The sequence below is a fragment of the Ixodes scapularis genome, unplaced genomic scaffold (genome assembly GCF_016920785.2).
Source record: "Ixodes scapularis isolate PalLabHiFi unplaced genomic scaffold, ASM1692078v2 ptg001458l_1__unscaffolded, whole genome shotgun sequence".
NCBI lineage: Eukaryota > Metazoa > Arthropoda > Arachnida > Ixodida > Ixodidae > Ixodes > Ixodes scapularis.
In genome coordinates, this window is record NW_024610152.1 from 528252 (window position 1) to 551460 (window position 23209).

Sequence of the window (23209 nt, forward strand, 5' to 3'; positions counted from 1 at the left end):
CTTGCTGATTGAATATGCATTCCAACCCAATGCCGACACAATGTTTGTGTCTAATATGTGACCTACGGTGGCTCTCGGTTGTTGACGTGCAAGATTCAGCTCTACCAATGCCTCACTTGATCACTTTTCCTCGTCTTCCCGAAACTGCTCACTATGCCTTACTACACACCTCCTAGGAAAGTAAACAGGGAGCTAGTACTCTTTCAAATCCATTTTTAAGTAACTAATCCTAATGAGAGCCCTTCCCTGTCCCCTTGTTCTTTCTTTGGCAGTTTAAGTGGGGCCATAAGTATGCTTTTTTTTTCTTGCAGAAATTTGATTGTTTATCAGCTTTGTGTAAGAAACACAAGCTGTTACACATCCAACAAAAAGTCACTACTTCTTAATATACTCCTATTTGAATTAAATCTGTTGAAATACAGCAGCTGCAGTACTTTGTGAGAATGACAAGACTCTCCAGGGTTTATTCCTTGTCACAAAACATGCACTTAACCAGAACAGCTCTTACAAAACCAAGGTATTGTTTTTGAAACGCGCTTCAGTCCAGTGCATTTGAAGTGAAACAAGCGGCCTGTACAGTCTGTGCGCCCTTCCTCAGGGTGACCACAGTGGCAAACAGCATAGCCTCCCAGAGGGGTGCTGGCTGCAGCTTCGGTCCAGTACCTGAACCGCAGCTCCGGCAGCAGTGCTTGCAAGAAAAACGCCTAGCACTTTCCTGTCATTATGTCGCAAAAGTCCTCGCCGAGGTGCACCCTCTCCGTGTGCATGCCACCAGTGGTCCACAAAACGAAATCACAGAACTGCGTCTGGCAGACCATTAGCTGCATCTGCACTTGATAGAAGAAAGTGTGGGTTGTCTTCAGTTCTATTCTCCCAGATACGATTTGCAAGCAGCCGTCCTTCCGTGCCGTCACTTCTTGCAGGCACTTGCAGCTAAATGGGCATTTTATTTTCAGCAGCCCTTCCCCACAGCAGCTACACTTAGTCCATCAGGGGTTGCTGCAAGCTAGGGATGTTCTGGGGAGATATGGAGCCCAGATTTCTCGCACACGAAGTTCATGCAGTGATGTGATTGGCCTAAGCCGTTTTGGAGCACCCTTTGGAGCAGCCAAAACAGTGTTTTGGAGCAGCAAAAGTGTCTTTTGGAGCAGCTAAAACAGTGTTTCGGAGCAGCAAAAGTGACTTTTGGAGCAGATATTCTTAGAAAAATACAAATATCCGTTTGAAGTGCTGGACAAACGAAGGACACTCTGCTTGCCGCAATAAACAATTTATAGTCAAGTTAGACCAGTTAGACCACCTGGGAGTCTTTCAACATGGAACTGAAATGCTAATGACATGACACATTTTGCAATGCTTCAGTAAATGATATGTATATATGTACCCGCTATAAGTAAATAAGAACCAAAGTGCACATATGAAAATTTATTCGAAAATTACCATCTTAGTAGTAAATAGCGCAGCATTAGGTTGACTACTGATAAAATAAATGGAAGCAGTCTCCAACGGATGAAACACGTAACTACTGCAGTGCAATGCGAAATTGTCGCGCGAGCGGAGATGGCTGTTCGATAGAAACCATGCCACTCCGCTCCGTCGCCAAGTGGTTCCCAAAATTGTATACAAAATGTAACTGTCCAACATACGACAAGAAACAGTCCAGCGGCACGCGCTTGCCAGGCCGGCAGGCAAGCTACAAGCTAAACACACAGAAAAAAAAAAAAAACCTGAGCACATTGATGAAAGACATTGCGAGCCAGGGTTAAAAAGTTCTTGGAGCGCTTTGCGGAACGACTGAACTCGATACAAACAAGCGCGCTGTGCGGGTTCAGCGTGCAAACATTGCATTCTTTGCTTTAGCTCACTTTTCTTCACCAACTTTCTTTCGCGGCAGATTTTTCACGTACCAGGGTTCCTCTTTAAAGAAAGCCAACCGAGAGAAACCTAAGTAATCGATACTTTGACAAAGCACTCTTTGAGCTAGAGAATCTGTTGTAGTAGCGTATTAAACAAGAACAAGGATGTTGATGAACATGCGGCGGTCCTTAAATTTCATTTTAGAAAGCGCTATATCTGCAGCAACGTGGGGACGGCAACACCCGACGTCGCGCGACCACGGTGACGGAAAGGCAGGGACCAAATATAGTTTACCCATGGCCGTTGCTCTCAGGAGCGAGTGCTTCTGCTTATGAAGTAACTCCCGCCGCGCAAAAAAAGGTGGTTTCGTTTCCGAACATGACGGCGTGGCTGGTACCCCAGCACGTTAGCGTCGGAGTGTCCGTACAGGCCCGCGTCTATCGTTAAAAAAACAACAAAAAAAAAAGCGAGACAACGAGGGCGCGCAGCGATACATGGCGGGAAAATCCGTGCAAGACCGGATGAACAATTGATGCAGGGTACTTTGTGTCGGGCGGCCGCTTGCGCCACCTAGTTCACGCGTGCTCCATTACGGTGCTAAGTTTAGTTTCGGTTTAGAAAGGCCACCAAAATCGGTCCCTTGGCGCAGGCTTGGCGCAGATTACCCATATTTTGGCAAAATGTAGCAGGATGTAGCAGGGTCCTTGGCGCAGTTTGGCGCAATTGGCGCAGCAATCACATCACTGTTCATGTGACATTGGGGGCGTCTCTGGTGTAGCGTACTCTTGCGATTGGTTCCTTCTCCATTCCCCATCTTGTCGCAGGGGTAGAGAATTTGTGCTCGGTGGGATAGCACATTTTTTTACAAGACTCAGTGACTGCATGCTAATTGGTGTGAAGCAAGCTGACCTAGCGTTTAATGCAGTCACTCTCCCTGCCCGGAAGGCGAACCAGGTCGTTGAAACTGCCTGGTCTTTTGTGTCAGCCTCCACAGATCGCGATACCTGTAACATTGCACAAGACTGTTAGTACTGTGTTCATATTTGTTCTAGAACTGGAAATGGGAAGAATGTGTTTACCCCTTTCGTGCTTAAGGCGATATGCCAACTGTGACGCCCATCTATTTACAACTATCCATAAAACACCGATTTTCATTCCATTTCACCCTGTAGAACAAAACAAACCTGGCTCTTGCAGCACAAGGTAACTCGCTCGCCGCTACTATGAGCTCGCACCTGAAGCCTTTGCCAGTGCATTAAAATGTACAAGCAGGTCAAATGACACTACAAATATTTCTGCTAAAGTTTAGGATTATGTGACACAACACAAGGTTCTCGGCAGACAAGCAACAACTAAACTACCTCTTCTAGAAGCATGCTAATATTCAAGATTAACTTGTTGATAATCATGAAGGCTTGGCATATAATTAACTACATCACACAGATAGCTTGCATGCAGGATGTTGGTTTGAAGTTACGAATTGTGCTACACTTGTTCACCTCAGGATCAATGGAGAGCCTGCTTGCAATGTGGTCACACTCTGCCATCACAGCTTCCCAAGAGGAAGGCTTGTTGTCCTTGTAGAGGTCGCCAAGAAGCGCTGTTGGGTACTTTGCCACAGTCGGGATGTAGTCATGGGCGTATCCCTTAGTGATGGAGAGGATAGCCAATTGCGCACCTGATGCATGTAGTTGTTCGAAGAACTTGTCCACTTCCTCTTTAGTAGGTTTGGGGATATTCTTTCTCGACTTTCTAACTGTTTGCGCTTCACCGGCATCAAGGCGTTGCTTCTTTGCAGTTGCAGACGAAAAGTTAATCTCGGCAATTGGGCAGAAGGCCACATTCTTGACATAAACGGGCCGCCAGCTGTTGGCTACGTCAGTGCAGGCCGTGCCATCTCGCTGCTTTACAACAGCTTCTAGGTAGAACAGCACAGCTGCAATGTGCGAGCAGGACTCACCAAGTCCAGCCATGCATGTACAATGCGCCAGCTCCACTACTCCATCAGCCCGAACAAGGAGCCAGGGCTGGAGGGGATGCGAGTTGAGGCTCTGGGAGTAATTCACCTGTACGAAAATGCACAAAACACTTTTGAGCTAATTTTCATCTACATAGAACCTTGCAAGCATGTTATAAGCCGTCAACATTGCATGCAAGTAATTAGTACTGCATCGCTCCCAGCAATGATTCAGGTTGTTGTCGTCTCCTTCTCCCTTCATGTTTGGAAATTCTGGATAAACCCCTGGCTCCCGGCATTTACAGGCGATCGCAAGACTACGACCGATTTTCAAATGTAGCCGCTACAAAAGCTATCGACTACACAGTGTTCAAGTTCCGCTACGAACAAAGCGATGCAACGGCATTTAACCAGGTTTATTTAGGGAATGCAAACACGCCTTCGACACCTCAACTTTTTATGGGCAATTCTGCCGTGCGCTGAAGAAAACATGTCAATGAACGTGATATAGTTGGCAACAAACGTGCAAAATGATTGTAAAGCACAGGCATTCTGCCTCAAGCACTAGTGAGCAGCAGTCTTGGACAGCAATAACGCGCGTGTGACTGACGCATGCGGGCAGATTGCTGGGGACGCAATGGGCACCGATGTTCAAAAGCTGTGCGATGGGACTTGTGCTTCTGGCAACGCAACAAAAACCCAAGGCATTCACTCGCGGACACTTTCAACCCCAGGAGTCAATAACATAACGCGCAAACTCACCTTGCCGACAACGACGACCATTCCGTCTGGCAGCACCTTTAAGTTTGGGGGCGCGACCCAACCACTCGGGAGGTAATTATGAGCGCCCAGCGCTTTGTAGGCCTTCATCTGGTCACGCGAGATGAAGTTCGTGCTGTGCACCAAATAGTCCTTAATGTCCATCAACTTGACATTCGGGACGTCGGCAAGTACGAAGCCGAGTTCGTTCCCATCCAAGGCGAGCGGATCTGCTCTGCTGCAACGACGAACTTTGTCGATGTACCGGATCTTCGCAGCCCTGTCAAGGGCGTTCGCGTACGCGCTCAAGTGCAAAGACATCTATATCTAATATAAACGGGAACTAAAAAATACAAAGCTGCGTGGGACGCACGGAACGTAAGCCCTGCAGCGATCAACTTGCTGCCGCGCGACTTCACCCACGGATATGGCCGACAGCAGGACCGCACTGAATTGTGACGTCATCTAAATAGGCCTTATACTGTTGAATTCAGCAGCAAACATTCTGTTAAATAATGCATGCAAAAGGAAGAATGACTTACTTTCTGCAGCTTCTGCAGCTTCAAAGGCGAAGAAAAGAAAACTAACCGTTCTTTCCACAAGCTGAGTTGTCTCAACAGTGCTTGCTGTTCTCATGGGTGCAGCAGTGAGCGTCTGAATTTGTATTTAAGAAATCAGTTGAGCGCTCTCTTCCCGAGGTCGATGAATGCAGCTTGTCTTTTAAGAATTGTGCTTGCAGCTTGCCAATCCGATGCGTAATGTATTGTTTCAACTGTGACTCATCGTTCCGTCAGCTTGCATTCTGTTAATCTGCTGAATGTCTTTTGATTTCATGTCTTCGTAATTGCCATATGTGTAGCATGTTGACTGAGGTTTTTTTTTGTCTTGATGTTTTTTTTCTGTTCATATTGGGATAGCTTGCCCTGTGCTAGCTTGCAAGTAATAATATGAGCACTGTTTCATCGGTTTATCTTTTTGTATTCGAGTACTATGCTATTGGCTTGTTAGTTCTGTCTTGTGATATTTAATTTCTCATTTGGTGCCAACATGACTGTCATCTACATAGCTCCCGAATACTCATTTCACCAGTGGTTTTTGTCCTCTAGTGCTGCATTTGTTATCTGACAGTGCTTCCTTATGCTTCTTCAACATCATTTCTTAATAAACTTGCGATCAGAGTGCTCTTCCTTTTGCATACAATTGAATCTGTGCGTCCCAAGGCACATAGCTATATAACACAAATTTTTGAAGCTTGTGAAAAATGCTGGTTTTGCTCTTTATTTCTAAGCTAAATAAAATATTTGGTTGCCTCTACTAGTTATAAGTACCATGCTTTCTTTAGTTCTGGTATGATTACCTACAGGAAAGCTGCAATTGTGGAGATGGACACTGAGTTGACCTAAGTTCTGAAAGTTTCCAATGCTACTGCAGTATTGCATTTGATTTCTCCAGTTTTTCCGTGGCAGTTACTCGCGCCGTACTGTTTGGGTAGGCGTTGCTCGTTCCGATATTCTGGCTGTGAGCTCCAACGTATAATCTGGCGCAGAATTGAAACTATTCAGAGAAATCAGCTAACGCTTGTCCGACAGCAAAATAAAATCATTAAGCTAAAAAAAGGACACCGAAGGCATGTGGAAGAGCTTTCCGCGCTGTATGCCCTCGGAGCGCTCGCGACTGGCCTGTGGGACGACGGCGGGAGCATCCGCCTTCCGGACGTGACGTCACCGATGGCTCGCGCAGGCCTGAAGCTTCTACGAGGTGTTGCTCCAACCACATATACTGGTGCGTGGCCAACAGCAAAGGAGATGGCAAACTTCTGCGGATCTAGTAAAAACTACTAGATCTCAGTCACATGTACTGCGGTGCGGCCCCTTTTTGGGGGCCGATCAAGAAAGGTTTTTCTTCTGGTACTCATATGAATGGCGAGACGTTCGGAAAACTGTGGCGCACCGACCATTACCGAGCACAAGGAAATAGGTAACACTTCATAACAAGAAAGGCTCGGCTGACGACGTTACTCTATTAGTAACACCCAGTCTCTATAACCAAGTGTGGTTCTGCATGGACAAGGTGTCTTTCGCCACCCAAGGTTAGCCCTTGCCACCTAAGAAGGTAAAGAAGCGTGTGGAGGAGCACGTGCTTTGGCCGTGGCACGAACGACCTGCTATCCAAGCTGGAGGAGAAAGCACCACTCTATGCAGCTTAAGGTATGCCACAACTTACCACAGTGCTATGGCCCATTCACGAGTCTTGTCACTTTGCGAAAAGAAATATGTTGTCAATGTATAAGCTTGGGCCCAATTCAGTCCTATTTGAGTGACAAGCAACAACCTACATTGACCAATTTTTTAATCGCCCTGTGCTTGTGAAGTACTAAAAACAAGTGATTGCAACTCTGCCAAAGGTTTTTTAATGTGCTTGATGTTGATCAATGTCAGTTGCTGTTTATCGTTCAAGTGGGACCAAGTCATTAGAGGACAACTCTAACTAACAATCATCTCTATGGTTTACGTAAGTTGCATATCATGCCAAAAGCTGTTGCCTACATTCGAAGTTCATAATAGCTATGGTAGTTGTCATGCACAGTTCCATAGCCACCTATTTCAGCAATAACCAAACTTCTTCTTTTTTTTTTTTTAACTTTGTAGCGTGCAGGAGCAAGTTTTGAGGTATTGAGTGCCTAAAAAAAAGTGCATAAAAACGGCAGCCCTTTTAGAGTGGCTCCTCACACAATACTCTCCAGGCACCGACGTGAGGCGAGCTGGAGCGACAGCAACTCTTGCTGGGCAGTTCTGATTGTGAACTCCATTACGCAGTGGGCCCAGAAACTGGACGTGGCTAAGGAAACCATCTTTATAGACTCTACGTTTTCTTGCGACATGACCAAGTGCACCGTCACAGTGGTGCTCGTGGCAACGATGGCTACGATGGCTGGCGCCGTCCCCGTCGCAGCGCTCGTCCACAACGAGCAGAGCACTGAGGGGTACTTGACTTTCAAGTTCTTCTGTGAAACGTATACCCACTTTGCTTTGGGGCCCAATCGGTAACTAGGAGAGAAAGATAAACTACAGTAAAACCTCGTTATAACAAAATGGGATATAACAAACTAATGAATATAACAAAGCAATCATAATTCCCCTTGCTTGCTAATAGTGGGAAGAAATGGACAGTGGCTATAACAAACTAATGGTTATAACGAAATAATTACGACCGCTCCCTCAACTTTGTTATAACGAGGTTTTACTGTATAGCATCTTTATTTAGTACACGTTGAGCAAAAACTAAACGAGATGGCAGCTCCATGTTTCAAGCATCATTTTTGCTGTCACCGCCGAGCAGTGAACAAACTATCAGGAACCATGGCTCTGTGGCCTGAGTGCAAGCGGTGAAGCAGGTTGGGAACAGGAGAATGGAAGGGAATGTTGCTGTGCAGGAAAATGCTGGCAGCGCCAAAGTGAAAAATGTCAGTTCCAGCATATTTGTATTTTCGGCATAGATAACCGTTACCAGCCAGACATCTCGAGGAAGTGTAAAAGCATTCCCACGGGTAAAAACATATGGCATTTAATAAGTATGATTGTCCAGTTGTTAGCTTTGAGCCTCGTGGCCGGCCACATATTATCATTTCTCAGGCACCAAACATGGTCATGACAGACAACTCCAGTGCGGAGAAGGCTGTGGTGCAGAAGACGTGGCCTACAGCAAGGCAGCTTCTCTGCCATTTCCAAGTGGCACAGGCATAATGGCACTGGTTATTGGCAGCCCACAACCGCGTCGACAAGGACCAGAGGTGTCAATTGATGTCGCTCTTCCAGGAGGCAAGTTGTAATAGGGGAACTTGTACAGCATTCTAGGGTTGTGAGGCGTGCACTGCTGACGCGAGGGAGAAGGTGATATTGGGTCTAGCAACACATCTCAACATGGATTGTGCCAGCAGAGTGACATTTCATTTTAATGTTTCTGTGGGAGGCTAACAGGTGCTGGCCATGTCTCCATTAGAAGATTCTAAGGTGCAATGACCAACCGCAGGTGATGTATGCCGCAAGTGAAGAGAAGCTGGAAGCCGCAACGGCCCACCTGTAGAGTAAAGTGCACCAGGCCTTCGTGGCACAGGTGGTGGCCTTCCTTTGGAGACAAAAGGAGCGGGCATTGCTCTTCTGTGCCAACATCACCACGCGGGGGCACAACACCAACAACTTTGCTAACGCCATCATCCGTGTCCTGAATGACATGGTTCTCAACAGGACGGAAGCCTTCAACGGAGTGGCACTGGTGGACGCAGTGGCCGTGGTGTGGGAGCGGCACTTTGAAAGTCGCATCCTCTGCCATGCCCACAGCCATGTGGCCAGCCACCAGCTGACATATACAAGCGGCTGCTCAGGATGCCACAAGGTGCAGCTGACAGCGTCAAACCTGTGGGCGATGTCTATGCAGTGCCCAGTGCTGCCCACCATGGCATGGTGTATAAAGTGTCTGCAGGCTTCAAAGTGTGCAGCTGCCCAGTCGGAAATCAAGGGGCGCTTTGCAAGCACCAAGTCCTTGTCCAAGACACCTTTGGGGTTGTTTTCCAATGCCCCCCCTTTGAGCACGGGGGACTGTCACCTACTGGGCGAGTTGGCCTTGAGACAAGTGTCCCATGCTTGTTGCTGGCTTTGCCACGGAGGCCGATGTCAACAAGGCTCTGGCTGACTGGTTTAGGAATGCCCCTGCACGCGTGAGGCAATGGTGAGATTGATTGCTGTATTGTAATTGGAATATAAACCTTGCGAAAAACAGCAAAGTGCACCTTTTAAGAAGAGTACTCAGTCCTTTTATGTATTTCTCTTTTTAATTTTAGCCACCCTGCCAGCACAGAATACTGACTAAGGCAGTCACGTGAAGAGTCACCTGTTGGCTTTGGTAGTCTTCATCAATCAATGAAGCTATATGTTATTGCAGATTCTAGAGTTCAGCGCTAAAGCCACCATCCCCTACCCCTTCCTGACCAACCTGAAGAGTTTCTTCTTTCTTTGCTTCAATAAACCTATGAATGTCATGTTTCTTTTTAGCAGTACAAACAATGAATAAATGGCTTCAGATAAGATAGCTTTATCGGTTGGAAGTTTGGAAATATACCTTAATTAGTCTAGCTGCACTTTGTATTTAAGAACGCATATTCAAAGCTTGCATACCGATCTGGTATTGTCATAAGACTCCCTGCCTGCAAATTGATAAACTGTGTTGGCTGCCATAGTGGAATAAGTTTAGAATACTGGCCAACAATATCCAGTGTGACAGCCAATGTCCTCAATAGTTCGGTACAGCCATAGACAATTTTTTTCTTTTGGCATCATTGCTTGATGCAGTTGTGTCAATGTAACACTAAGCGGGTTTCGAGAAGATTAAGCGGGCTGGAGTTAAAGTCAATGTGGCAGTTCTGTCCGAATGTTTTATTTTTTTTACTGTTTCGCTGGAACTTTGTCTGTGCTGTACCAGCGTGAAATGGCATACCTGGCACCACAAAAGGGTCGTTAACTCATAAAGAGCACTAGGGTTTGTGAATGCAAACCAGTTTTCCAAGATGAACAAGTATTGGTCACCTGTCTTTCAGGGAGGCCGTTGCCTGTAACTACAAATTCCCTTTCTGGCAAGGTGTGATCTGCACACCAGAAATTAACTTCAGTTATAGTGCTTCGAGTACTTTTGATGATTCCATTGCCCTTGAACAATTTGCAAAATGGTCCTCCACAAGGTGTGGCGCTGCCAGCCCCACAAGCGGAAAAAGGTGTCCGACCGCTGCAATGCCGCATGCATGGCCAGGCTCGATGTCAAGATTAAGCAGCTCACCAAGAACACAAAGAAAAACGACGCCTACCTATGCAGGCATGTGCCCTTGGTTGTTGTAATTCGGATTGACTCCAGGCACACTCGCTGCACAGTCAGCCAATGCCCTTTGCCTCCTTCACGGCACAGGCACTACAAAGAAGGCCTTCCTGTGCTACGTCAGCGACGAGATGACTGTCAGCGAGGCTCGGAAGCTGCACGAGAGCAAGCTGTGCCTAGAGGACCGCGGTGCTTTGCTGCTAGCCAACGGTGCCCTGAATGCCACGGCCAGGACTGCACAGCACTGGCACAGCGTGTGGAGGAGCATGAGCTTAAGCGGTGGCGCCAATGACCTCCTATCTAGGTTGGAGGAGAAGGCACCACTTTATGCAGCTCAAGGTATGCCACAACTTACCATAGTGCTATGGCCCATTCATGAGTCTTGTCACTTTGCAAAAAGAAATATATTGTCAATGTATAAGCATGGGCCATGACATTAGGCATGCCCAGTTAAGTCTCATTTGAGTGACAAGCAATGATCTACTTTGACCAACTTCAAGCACATGCAGCATTCACAAAGGTATCTTTGGCAGACTTTGAATCTCCCTGTGCTCGTGAAGTAAAAACAAGTGATTGCAACTCTGCCAAAGATACTTTTATGGGCTTGAACTTGGTCGATGTCGGCTGCTGTTCGTCGTTCAAGCGGGACCAAGTCATTAGAGGAACACTCTAACACAAAATCATCGCTAGAATTTATGTAAATTGCATGTCATGCAAAAAGCTGTTGACTACATTCAAAGTACATAATAGCCATGGTAATTTTCATGCACAGTTCTGTAGTCACCTATTTCAGCAATAACCAAACTTCTTTTTTTTTTAATTTGAAGTTTGCAAGGGCAAATTTTGAGGTATTGAGTGCCTAAAAAAAAGATGCATAAAAAGAGCCACTCTTTTAGCATGGCTTTTCACAAAATACTTTCCAGACACTGGCATGAGGGGAGCTGGAGTGATAGCAGCACTGGCTGGGCAGTTCTGGTGATGACTCCCATCATGCAGTGGGCCCAGGCACTGGACTAGGCAAAGGACGTTGTCTTTATAGACTCCACGTCCTCCTGCGACATGACCAAGTGCCCCGTCACGGTGGTGCTCATAAAAACGATGGCTGGCGCAGTCCCTGTCGCAGTGCTCATCCACAACAAGCAGATTACCGACGAGTACTCAACTTTCAAGCTCCTTCGTGACACCCACCCACTTTGCTTTGGGGGTTAATTGGTAACTAGGAGACAAAGATAAACTATAGCATTCTTTATTTAACACACTTAGCAAGAGCTAAAGAACATGGCAGCTTCATGTTTCAAGCATCATTTTTGTTGTCGTCGCCGAGCAGTGAACTAACTGAAAAAAACCATGACTGTGGCATGAGTGCAAGCGGCGAAGCTTATGACAGGAACAGAATGGAATGTTGAAGTAAAGGAAAATGCTGGCGGCACCAAAGTCTAAAAGAATGTCGGTTCCCGTAAATTGGTATTTTGGGCATAAATAACCATTACCAGCCGGACATCTCGAGCAACTGTAAGAGAATTCCCATGGGTAGAAACGTGGCATTTAATAAGCATGATATTCCAGTTGTTAGCATTGTGTCTCATGGTTGGCCACATATTAATGTTTCTCAGGCACCGAACATGGTCATGAAAGACAACTCCAGTGCGGAGAAGGCTGTGGTGCAGGAGGCGTAGCCCACAGCGAGGCCATTTCCATGTGGCACAGGCGGAGCAGTGGTGGGTGATGGCAGCTTGCAACCACGTCGACAAGGACCAGAGGCATCTATCGCTCTTCCAAGAGGCAAGCTTTGTAATGGGGGCACTCGCACAACATTCTAGGGTTTTGAAGCGTGCATTGACACGTGGAAGAAGGTGATATCGTGTCTAGCAACGCACCTCAACATTGGTTGCACCAGCAGGGTGACATTTCCATTTTAATGTTTCTGTAGGAGGCTGGCAGGTGCTGGCTGGATCTCCTTTAGAAGATTCTCGGGTGCAATGACCAATTGCAGGGGATGCACACCAACAGTAAAGAGAAGCTGGAAGCCGCAACGGCCCACCTGTAGCGTAAACTACTCCAGGCCTTCGTGGAAGGAGTCGGTGTTGCTCTTCTGTGCCAACATCACCACGTAGGGGCACAACACCAACAACTTTGCTAAGGCCACCATCCGTGTCCTGAACCACATGGTTCTCAACAGGACGGAGGCCTTCAGTGCGATGGCACTGGTGGATGCAGTGACCGCAGTGTGGGAGCGGTACTTCGAAAGCCGCATCCTCCACCATGCCCACAGCCGCGTCGCCAGCCACCAGCTGGCATACAAGTAGCTGCTCAGCAGGATGCCATAAAGTGCATCTGAGAGCGTCAAACCTGTGGGCGACGTTTACGCAGTGCCCACTGCCACCTACTAGGGCGTGGTGTATGAAGTGTCTGCAGGCTTTGGAGCGTGCAGCTGCGCAGTCGGAAAGCAAGGGGAGTTATGCAAGCACCAAGCCTTTGTGCACAGGACCTTGGGGGGCTGTTTCCCAATGCCCCACCCCCCTCCTTTGAATACTGGGGACCATCACCGACTGGGTAAGTTGGCTTTGGGAGACAAGTGTTCGGTGCAAGAGTTCTTCATGCCTTTCTGTGACGGTCAGCAGTCGCCAGAAGAGCCCGACGTGACCAGTTACACCGCCCAAGCCTAAGAAGGCCAGCAGAGTGTCGAAGCCAGCAACATGCCAGAAGCCCCCCAGCGCTCCACTTCAGCTCTAGTGTCACCGGCTGTGCAAGGATTGGACCAAGGTCAGCTTGCCCGAGTATGTGTGCCATTTCATGTTGGTGCTCACTTGTGTTCGTTGTTTCAATTATCGACATCTGAATACACAGGCAGAGACTGAAAAAAACTTTCTGCTGGTCGCTGGCAGTAAGCTTCTGGAACACAAACACTTCTTAGAGGTCATACTAGGTGGTGCACAAGTGCAGCGCCTAGAATTTTAGGTGGTGCATATTTCCTGGCTGGCAACAGCCACGCATTCATGCTTGCTGTGCCAAATAAAAACTGATGATTGATGCGTAATTGTTTCGTCTCTACAGGCTTTTGGCTCAGTCTATTATGTGAATATAACTGAGCAGATATGTGAAGCTGAGAGAACCCGCTTTCACCGTTTTAGCATGGATATATGTGCCGAGATGCTCCAGGTATTACCACGGGCAATCTTAATGTCCAGCATATGGGTATTGCTGGCCTGGTGTGTTGCTCAGTAGTCTACAAGTGGCAGGACTCATTTCCTATGTGGCAGCAATATCTGACCAGAATCGCAGTTGTGTGACTTCACTGCAACAATAAGCAAGTGTGCTTGCAAATCGCACATGTTTGAACTGGAAAAAAAAGGGAACAAAAGAGTTTTTGTGGTGGTTTGTAGCCTCAAAGACTGAACCTTCACCACAACATGGGTGTTGACGACAATGCCGTGGGTTTACCGCAAGTTCAAACTATAGCTTGTTTCACATTCCGAGGGAGCGAAGCTGGAGCTATGAGCACAAGCATGTTACCATAAACAAAGCTTGCACTGCACAAGTGTGCATGCTTTGCAGGGGTGCCAGAAGTTCGGAGTTCGCCCTTCCTTGTAGCTCCTGCTATTCTCGCACTTAAAGTGAGACGGAGTATGGACAGGATGTAACTGGCTCACTTGCTAGCCTAAATGCCTTCTGTGTAAGCACGAAAACAAGCGTACCGGCGTCTGGAGTCAAGCTTGCGGCACCTACATGCCATGAACGAGGACAGCACAACATACCTCGAGATCCTGCAGGGCCTGGGGGCGAGCTGGACCATGTGCCCAGTGGCAACGACGCCACCGGCCTCATGTTGAGCTTCAAGACTGCGGCAGGATAAAGGTGCCGGGGACGCCAGATCCGGGTGCAGCCTGCGAACCTTGTTTGACGTAGGCCAGGGCTGACGAGGGGCTTGAAAAGGGTGCGAGCCAGAAGCATACAAAGTGACCAGCCTCTCAAGAGGCCAAGAAAGAAGTCCCACCCCCTAGAGAGGAATGTGCAGGACAATGTCCCTAGTGGGAGACTAAACTAAAGGCCTCGACAGCCGGCGGCATTCTTGGGACCCATGTCAGGTAAGTTTCACTCAGTTGCAGACCCAGGCCTGGAAACACCGCTGTGTTAGCGTCAATTGAGCTCACAGATGAACGGCAGTCTACAACCACGAGCACTTTCTTTGGCTGCAGGGTTGCAGTGCGTCATTATTGGACGAGCGATCGGCTCATATGACTTGGTCGAGGCACAGAACCCTTCGAGGGCGCTGCTGGGGGGATCGGCGGCCGAGTGTGTTAATGCACCACAGCTCGGAGCACGTAATGCAGCAAGCTTCCCAGGCCTTCCAGGTTCAATCGTCATACCTGCTCGCTTCAATCTGGATGGGCCTCGTACTGGCATGTAACTTTAAAGGAAAAAACTGTTTTTAAACAACCTAATTGGGAGAAATCACAAAATAAATTTACCGCAAAAAAAAAAAAAAAATTTTAGTGTTATTTTTGGTTACAGGACATAATTTAGTCAGAGTCACAACCCCTTCACATTCGAAACTCCTGTTCTTTCGCCCCGCGCGGAGAAGTACACCCCGCCCCTCGCTCTTAGACTGACTTGGCTGCGGAGTTGAACAGCATACGCGTTTCAACTTCCGGTGCGTCTTGTCGAAAATACGCAGCGGAGGACAGCTGCCAGCAATAAAGACAGTGCACCGCTTAAGGTTCCCGAGTCTTCGGACACCCAGTGGTAACTGGACTCTAGTTGTTCTTCCTTAGGCAAGACAAAGAACTGTGTCGCTGCTACCTTCTTGCACGAGACGCCACACGCTTTGATGAATTGGCCACTGAATGGCTCTGGTGTTACCCAACTGCCTCAATTTGTCAAGAGTGGAGGAAAAAAGTTAGTGTACTGCTGCGATTGACTCTTGCGGTATTAGATGCAACCAGGTGCCACTGTGGCCGCTGCCAGCTAATGCCGACAACCCACGAGTGCATCTGCTGCCGGAGGTCGCCTCCAGGGCTGGTAACCGCTGCATCTCCGATCACGCCAACTTTTTCGGTGGCATCCTAAACCCAGTCGTGCTCCAGATCGCCTACCGGATGAGGGCGATGGAGCTAAAAGACATGGAGCTGGTGTGAAACTTGTTTTATTGAAAAAAATAAAATCAGCGGCTTCACTTAATGAGAGCAATCAGCTGATTCTTGCTTATCCTCTGGAAACTAAGACTGCTTGGACTATTATATTGATTAGGCCAGTGAGAACATTGCTCAAAGAAAGAGTGTGGCAAGTTTAATTGAGACAAGTGATTTTTAAATATTGAGTTATAAACTAAAATGAAATTGCATGCTTCAATCAATAGGAATTTTGCTTTTTTGGGGGGGTCAGCTGTGCTGACCCCCTGGCTGTGCGAGGTGCTCATTTTGGGCACACAGGTACTGGGCCACCACCGTAACTTGACAAGAAACTTGTTATACCAAACAAAGGTGGCATAGGGATAAAAGTTCGACACCCTGGCACATACGTGCTATGTTACGTGCCTCAAGAAAGTGATTACTTATAAGCATTTACAATTGTATAATTTTGAAACAGGTAGTAGATGTAACGGTACGTTTTTAGTGTCAAATATACAGTTGAATTGATCCTTTGCTTTAAAGCAAGCTAGATTTCTTATAATGAATGCTTGGGCGAGTTGGCTATTCATTCTTTTAATTTACAGCGCACACAAGAACGATCCACACAAGATACACGAAAGTACACAAAAAAATGTACCTCTCTCGGCGCAGACTTGGTGCAGCATTTTGTCTTCTTTCTCTATGTTGTTTACACATTCACCAGATTTTGTTCTTCTTTGTTGCTGTTGCACAAAGAACGCAAGGAACGAGTAACTGTCAAGCTGTGCTGCAATGAAGATGGCCCGGACATGATCAAGCCTGGATGATCGGGAAATGGCAAAACCCGACATGCCTAAAAAACCTTGCTCGGCTTCCTTGTGCACTTCGAAGTGTTTCTGTGATACCTCTACAGGCAACTGGGGAGCAAAGACCGAAAGGGACTTCCCTTTTTGGATAACTGTTCAGCTGATCCGAAAGACATATCATTTCTGTGCAACCTCATAGTAGTCTTCCTGCCGGCGAACACGACGAGTCACCTGCAGCCTCTAGATGCCGGCATCATCAAGAATGTGAAGCACCTCTACAGGAAGTGCATCGTACGACACTTCCTGGCTCACATGTCCTAAGGAGAAAAGCAGAGCAACCTCATGTTGCTTGATTCTATGCATTACCTGAACACATCGTGGGAGAGTGTGACCAGCGAAACCATTGAGAGCTGTTTCAGGAAGTGCGGCTTTCACCGTTCGCCAGAAGTGGAGGAGCCCCAAGCACTGTGTGAGCGGTGACCCCGACCCTTGCATGAGTGACGACGACACGGGTGAGGAGCTCCGGTCTGCCGGCATGGAGCTGGTGTTCAGCGATTTCGTTGTACACGACGACGTCCCAACGTGTGAGCCCCAAACCGTTGCTGACATCGTGGCAAAGTTGCAACAGTGACAAGTTTTGGGAGATGAGCACGACGATGATGAGGATGAGCCAGAAACGCTTCCAGGAGCCACTTTTGCTCAGGCGATTGCTGCACTGGATGTGCTGCAGAGCTACTTTGACGCAAAAGACAACCCTGCAGCTGAGGGAGGCCTGCAGACGCTGCAGAAGGAACTCTTCCTGCCAAAAAGTCAAGGTGCGCACCAGCAAAAGCTGACGGATGTTTCCGAGAAGTGAGGGACCAGTATTAAGAGTTGTTCAACTGCACTTGCGACTTTTGTTTTCCTCTACTGCCTAGAAATGTCACGTCTCGATCATACGTTTCTCCGAGTCATGTTTTTTTTCTCACGTTTCTTGCAAAACGTATCAACGAGGTTCTACCTCGGTTGTCTCTTGCATGACAGTCATGGCAGGAGCATCAAAACACAAAACACCTGCCAAAATGGTGAAAATAGGTATGTTACCATTAGAACAATAAAGAAAGGGTTGTTTCACTAAAATATATGTGATAAGTAGGAGGCGATAATACAGTTGAACCTCAATTTAACGAAACCAGATTTTACAAGTTTCCCGATTTAACGAACAAATTCGGATTCCCCGCGCAGCCTATCCCGAAGATTGTCTTTCTCGACCTTACGAAGTTCCAGATTTAACGAAATAATTAGGGGGTCCCGTTGACTTCGCTAAATCGAGGTTCAACTGTAGATGCCTTGCACTGACATAACATGGTACAAGAAAAGGGTGGCCCTGGCACGCGCAGCCAGCCTTCAACAGTAATAATGTCATAATATTGCCGCGCGCAAGGTCACAGACTTGTAGAAGGTTCTCGTTTATTCTTGCTGCGGACATAACTTCTATCGTTTATCCCTCCTTTTGTTGTTCTAGAAAGTGCGTGTTCATTCTTGCCCCAAGCGCGCTACGCTCAAACCTTCTCCATCTAATTTTCGAAATAGTGACACACTCTAGATAAGAAGCCGCCCGCGACATTGTCGAGTCAGTTTTCGCCCCAGCGTTCGACTCTGCTCTTTCGCCGACTTCGACGCCCACGACGCTCTACTGTTATCTTTTGTTTCCTTTTTATTTTTAGGCACAAGTTGGGCCCCATTAAACGTTTCAGTTTCGCCAGTTATTCTTTGTTTCCTCGCCCGTTCATTCGCAACAACATTTGTGGTCGCATTATATTCGTGCAAATACGGTATATACGAAGTTGCAGTCTTTAGGGCTCAGCAGAATTTGGACTGTTGCATAACCGTTGCAATATGTTGATTAAGTAACTGCCATAATTAACTTTTTAATTAATAGTGTAATGGGCCATGTTGCAATTGCAGTATTAAAGGGAGCCATTATTAAAGGCAAATCCAATTTAGGCAATTCGCAAAAAGATGACGAGGTTTAAAGGGCAACTCCGGTCCATACTTTCGATTTTGGGATTATGAGTTTTTAGTGCAGTCAGCGTCCCTGAATTGCAAGGTGTAATTTTTTTCTCGTTATTGTGCGTAGTTTTAAAGATATGATGCCTCAAAGTTTTGTTTGGGGCGCGGCCAACAAAATCGAAATTAGCTGCTCGAGGCCCCGGCAACACTGGAAATCAGCCGCAATGTGAACGTGACGTCAGGATCGTTCTCGTTCAACGAGTATGCAGGCCGAGCGGCACTTAACTCTGTTGCGCTAGCCGTCTAAAGATAACAGGTAAGCTGATTTTATTTTAATTCTGTATACATGGTAGTTATCCAGTATATGTAGTAAGAGTTAGTGCGTATACCCAAAAGCTAGTGACTGAAAAACCCGTGAACTCGTTCGGTGCCGTACTCGGTGGCCGCCGCCGTGCGTACGCTATGCCGTATTCGTCGCTAGTGACTGGAAAACGAGTGAACTCGTTTGGTGCCGTGCTCGGCGGCTGTCGCCGTGCGTATGGTCTTCCGTACTCGTCGCTAGGCCTAAATTGTCATCGGGGCTCCGTGGATGGAGCGGCGTTGCTCTACGCCGCGCTGCCAGTGACGTACAGTACTGGGGGCCCTCTCGCTTTTTTGCTGCAGGTCAGTCCCAGACACGAAGGTTTGAGGCTCTCCGGCGTGGGCCGCGGCGCCCAAACACACGTGTGCTGGGCTGTACACGTCTGTTTTTTCATTCTTTTTTTCCTCGGGCGCGTAAAAGCCGAAGTCCAAAGTCCACTCGTCGAACAGCGTTCACCCACACCTTCTCCAATTTCCGGTCCATTGGAAACTCGTGAAAAAGCACCTCCAAGTTGCGCAGCGGGTTGTGTGAGCAGCCCACAGCGCTACAAATTGTACTCGGCATCTTTCGAGGAACAGCTGGGCAGTCTTGGGCGCACCGAGTTGCTCGCTAAAACGAGTTATGAAGTCCTCACAAGCAAATAAACAAAAGGCTATACCGATGCTACACGGGCTACAAATAAAAGCAACGGCTAAACACGCCAATCACAAGCCGAAGTAGCGGTGGTAGCGCCTCAAAGAAGCGCACTCCGCGCAACGCCCGGACCGGAGGGAAAAAAAAAGAGAACGATACTGACGTCACGGCCCAATGTTGCTTTAGCGATCGGCAACCCGCTGGCCGCCCGCTAAGGAACAGCGGCTCGCGGCGGGTCGCATTTTTATTATCGGCATTAGTTGAGAATGCGGCGTCCCCACGACATAATACTTTGGCTGGGGTAGTATTTTGTGTCACTACAGTGATACCAGTAATTTATTTAATTTTGAGTTTTGGCTGGAGTTGCCCTTTAAGATATTCATCTAAAATATTTGAGATATTCAACTTTTGCCTTTCGTTGCCAGACTCAAAATCAATGCACTGAAAAGTGTGCAGGAAGTTGAGCCAGCGTCATGCATTTGATAATCTTTGACGGTGCCCACCACATGACTGCATGTAATTAAGAAAGCATGGCTTTTTCATGTCACTCAAACTGTACAATCCTGTATCCAGAAAATAGTCACTAGGCTAATAATGAAGCTCAAGCCTCCATAGATGCCTGCTATCTTCAGATGTTCTTTATTTTTGTTCCCCTTATTTTATTCAGTGAAAAAATTGTTTGGCCCTTTTGAGACCGTCTTGTTTCGTAAATATAATTCCAAAAAGATTTAGGATTTCCTGTGTTTGATGAGATTGTCTCTTCTATTTTTGCAGCTGGCTTATTTCGATATGTGAAGAAGAGGAAGACCGCTGTCCCCAATGACCAATCGATTGACAAAGCCTGCTGTCATCTTTCAAACTTCCTAAGCGAGAAGAATTGCCCTTTAAGGCCCAAAAGTGTTCACAGATGCCCCCGGTGCCTCCTGTGCCCTTGGGGCCTCCTAATGAAAATTAACCCTTTAAAAGCTGTTTTTTTTTTTACAACCGGTGTTTTTTTGGGGAGGTTTTCTTCTTTTGATTTTATGAATCTTTTGATTCTTTGAAAACATGCCATCGCAATATCCCGAGAGATAGCCCACCTAAAATCGAAAGCAAATCAGTCAAAATAAGCAGTGGGCTTACTTTTGGTGTGCAATCAAGAAAAGTAAAAAAAATGCTAGTTTTAAATTCTGTAGCCTGTGAAACTTATAATCGCAGGGACTGGCGATAAACCAAAGACGAATGTCCTTTACATTCGACAATGTCCACTAATCTCCCACCGTGGTTAAGTAACACCATTTCTGCTGAGCTCACCATTGGACAGGGTCCTGCAATGACTAATAAGCTCCCTTTCGGTGTTTTTGAAAAAAATAACAGATCATGCCAAAAATAGGGGGCGAGTTATCTTTCGGGGGTGGGGTATCTCTCGGGATATTACGGTAGCTAGCTGGTTTTCGCAGCAAAAAAAACATGACGACAGCAGTATCTTTTTTTTTATTTACAAAAGAAAATTGGCAGCGCCGAAACTTCAGCATTATTCGCGCCTCCAGCTCGACGCTCGCCCTCCTGCGGCGGAAATGGGAAGCGCTCTAGTGAGGGTCCCCCGATTCTCCTGCTCAGCTGGCATGGCGAAACTGCTCACGATCATGGCTCGGGAAATGTCATTTCCAAAAGCAAACAACACCCTTCACTTTCCCAACGTAGTGGAACGCCTCCTTGTTTTACGGTGGACTAAGTAAGTGGTCTTGCATTATTAATACCAACGTTGCAAAAATTATTTCAAAAGACAAAAGTTTGGCAATTATTTATGTAAATAAGTGATCATAGATGCCAAATGCACCAATATTAGACCCTTTCCGAAATTCAGTCTGGCCACTTCAATAGTTATCATCACCGTCATCTTGACGGTGCTCAAAAGTGCAGCTGGCCACATTGTACGAAGGAGACGCCGAAAACGCCGTTATAAGCATGTACGGCATCGCGAGTACGAGCTCTGCTGCTGCTGGCAGTCTAACAGTCTCGTGGACCAGACGTTTGTCGCCCATTTCAGACTTGTTAACGAATGAAAAAATTGACGAGTATTATGCCGCACGCAAGGCGAGTGACAGAAACCGACGGCGTAGTTACAAGTTTTTAACGAAAAGCTACCTGGAGCCAAGCTCGCTGGAAACAGCAACGTTGCCTCGGGGGTAAGTTCAACATTTGCATATTTTTCGACAGTATCTGGCGGGATCTCATCCATTTCGATTGTCGCAGCGGTCGCGAGCGTGCACCGCTGAACCGCGAGCGCAGCGGCCCAGCGGGTCGTAGGTTTAAGTGGGCTCACCTTGTTTCCAGAGGCATCCTTGAGTCCTTTTTGCTTACACAGCGGCACACAGCAATGAAAAGGCATTGCAGAAGCAGCGTGTGGCGAAGTATCAGCCGCGCAACACCTTCTGTAGCCGCAGTGGTGGCAGTGGTGTCGGTGGTGTAGCGCACGTTGAGCAAGCGCCGATGCGACCATACATGCTTATGGCGGACGCACGCCGCGCCGCGCCCACCTGCAAAGCTTTGCCACCGTTCTGGTAGATGGCGCTGAATTTGTAAATGGGTCCATTTGTATAGAAATGAGTGGATTATTAAAATTCAATGACGTTCTTCCGAGCATACACAGTGTGTTCCAAGGACACTGTTTGGGGATAAAATCATCTTTCTTTTGGTTTGTGCCTGTGAATTATTCGCCTTGAGATCAAACCGTGTCGCCACCATGCAGCCGAAATTGGAAACATGCAAAAGCAGGGATACCGCCGTGCGTCGTCTGCTGTAGGCGCACGTTCAGAAGCATGGATCTCAACGATGCAAGCCCGTTTCCAGCTGAGCTGAGCCCTCCTCATTAAACGCTAGCTGTTTTGTTGCCGTTTCTTCCTACTAAAGGTTGTGTCGGAAACTTCCATATTCGTAGTGTTGTGGTTTGTCTGCTGGTCCCACATACTTTTTTTATATCTCCCACAAACCATAACATTCATAAAATATTGAATGTTGATTGAGCTATGGTTTGTTAAAAAATTAACACAACTGATCGCTGCACTTTAATAGACTAATCAATTGATAAATCCGTTAGTTGATTTTTCACCGGTCATATTGCATGAAAGACATTAAAACCAACATTTTTTTACTAGTTTTTAAAGCAGGCATTTTTTTACTTGTTCCTAACTTTTTCCAGCACAAGATTGCGACTAAACAGCGAAAATATATATTGCACGTAAAGCATCACTTGAATAATCTGAAGGTTAATCGAGGAGCTGCCCAGTCCCTATATGTCTTAGGTAAGGGTGGAGGGTGATCGGAAAGTCTCGTGAGAGTCACTAGCCTTCATCAGTAAAAGAGTGTCGCAGCGGCCGATGCCGTCTGTGTCGTGGTGTGGGTTGTTTGTTGGAGTTGCAGTCTACTATGTTTCAACAGAAGATTATTTAGCCAGAAGTTTAATATTAGCCTTTTGACGGGTGAACCCACACTATTGAGAAAGCATCTAATAGCATGCACACTACTGCGTTGCTCGGTTAGACCCATTTGTTCCACTTGTGGCAGATATATGGGAATAATTTGTTTTTCTTGTTTCAGTTGTCTTGCCAACGAACAGCTTCTGGATCGTAACTAGAAGAGGCACTGTCTCCTCATCGCAACGTAGTAAAATTGATCCAACTCCGAAAAACTTACCCAAACCAAGGCACAGTAAAAAGAAACACTGGCAGCAGCGTGACTCAATAGCATGGTTATTTTCCGATATTGCACTAACTAATCTTCATGCTAAATATGTATATTACATACTGCAAAAGCTAAAAGTTACAAAAATAGATAGCGACTTCAGAGTCCACAGTACTCGTATTATGTTATCCAGGTTGGAGTTAATATTTTT

The 23209-nt window shown here is 46.9% G+C and overlaps 1 non-coding gene and 1 pseudogene across 1 annotated transcript; one reads left to right on the forward strand and one right to left on the reverse strand.

Annotated features, from left to right (window-relative positions):
• Positions 1–478: 478 nt before the first annotated feature.
• On the reverse strand, positions 479–3979 carry LOC120848578. The gene is made up of 3 exons (XR_006077253.1): positions 3357–3979; positions 2614–2861; positions 479–1042 (listed from the first exon to the last, which is right to left on the reverse strand). It is a non-coding gene; the product is annotated as an uncharacterized LOC120848578 (transcript).
• A 6310-nt stretch (positions 3980–10289) lies between these two features.
• Positions 10290–12575, forward strand: LOC120848580 (annotated as a pseudogene).
• Positions 12576–23209: the final 10634 nt, after the last annotated feature.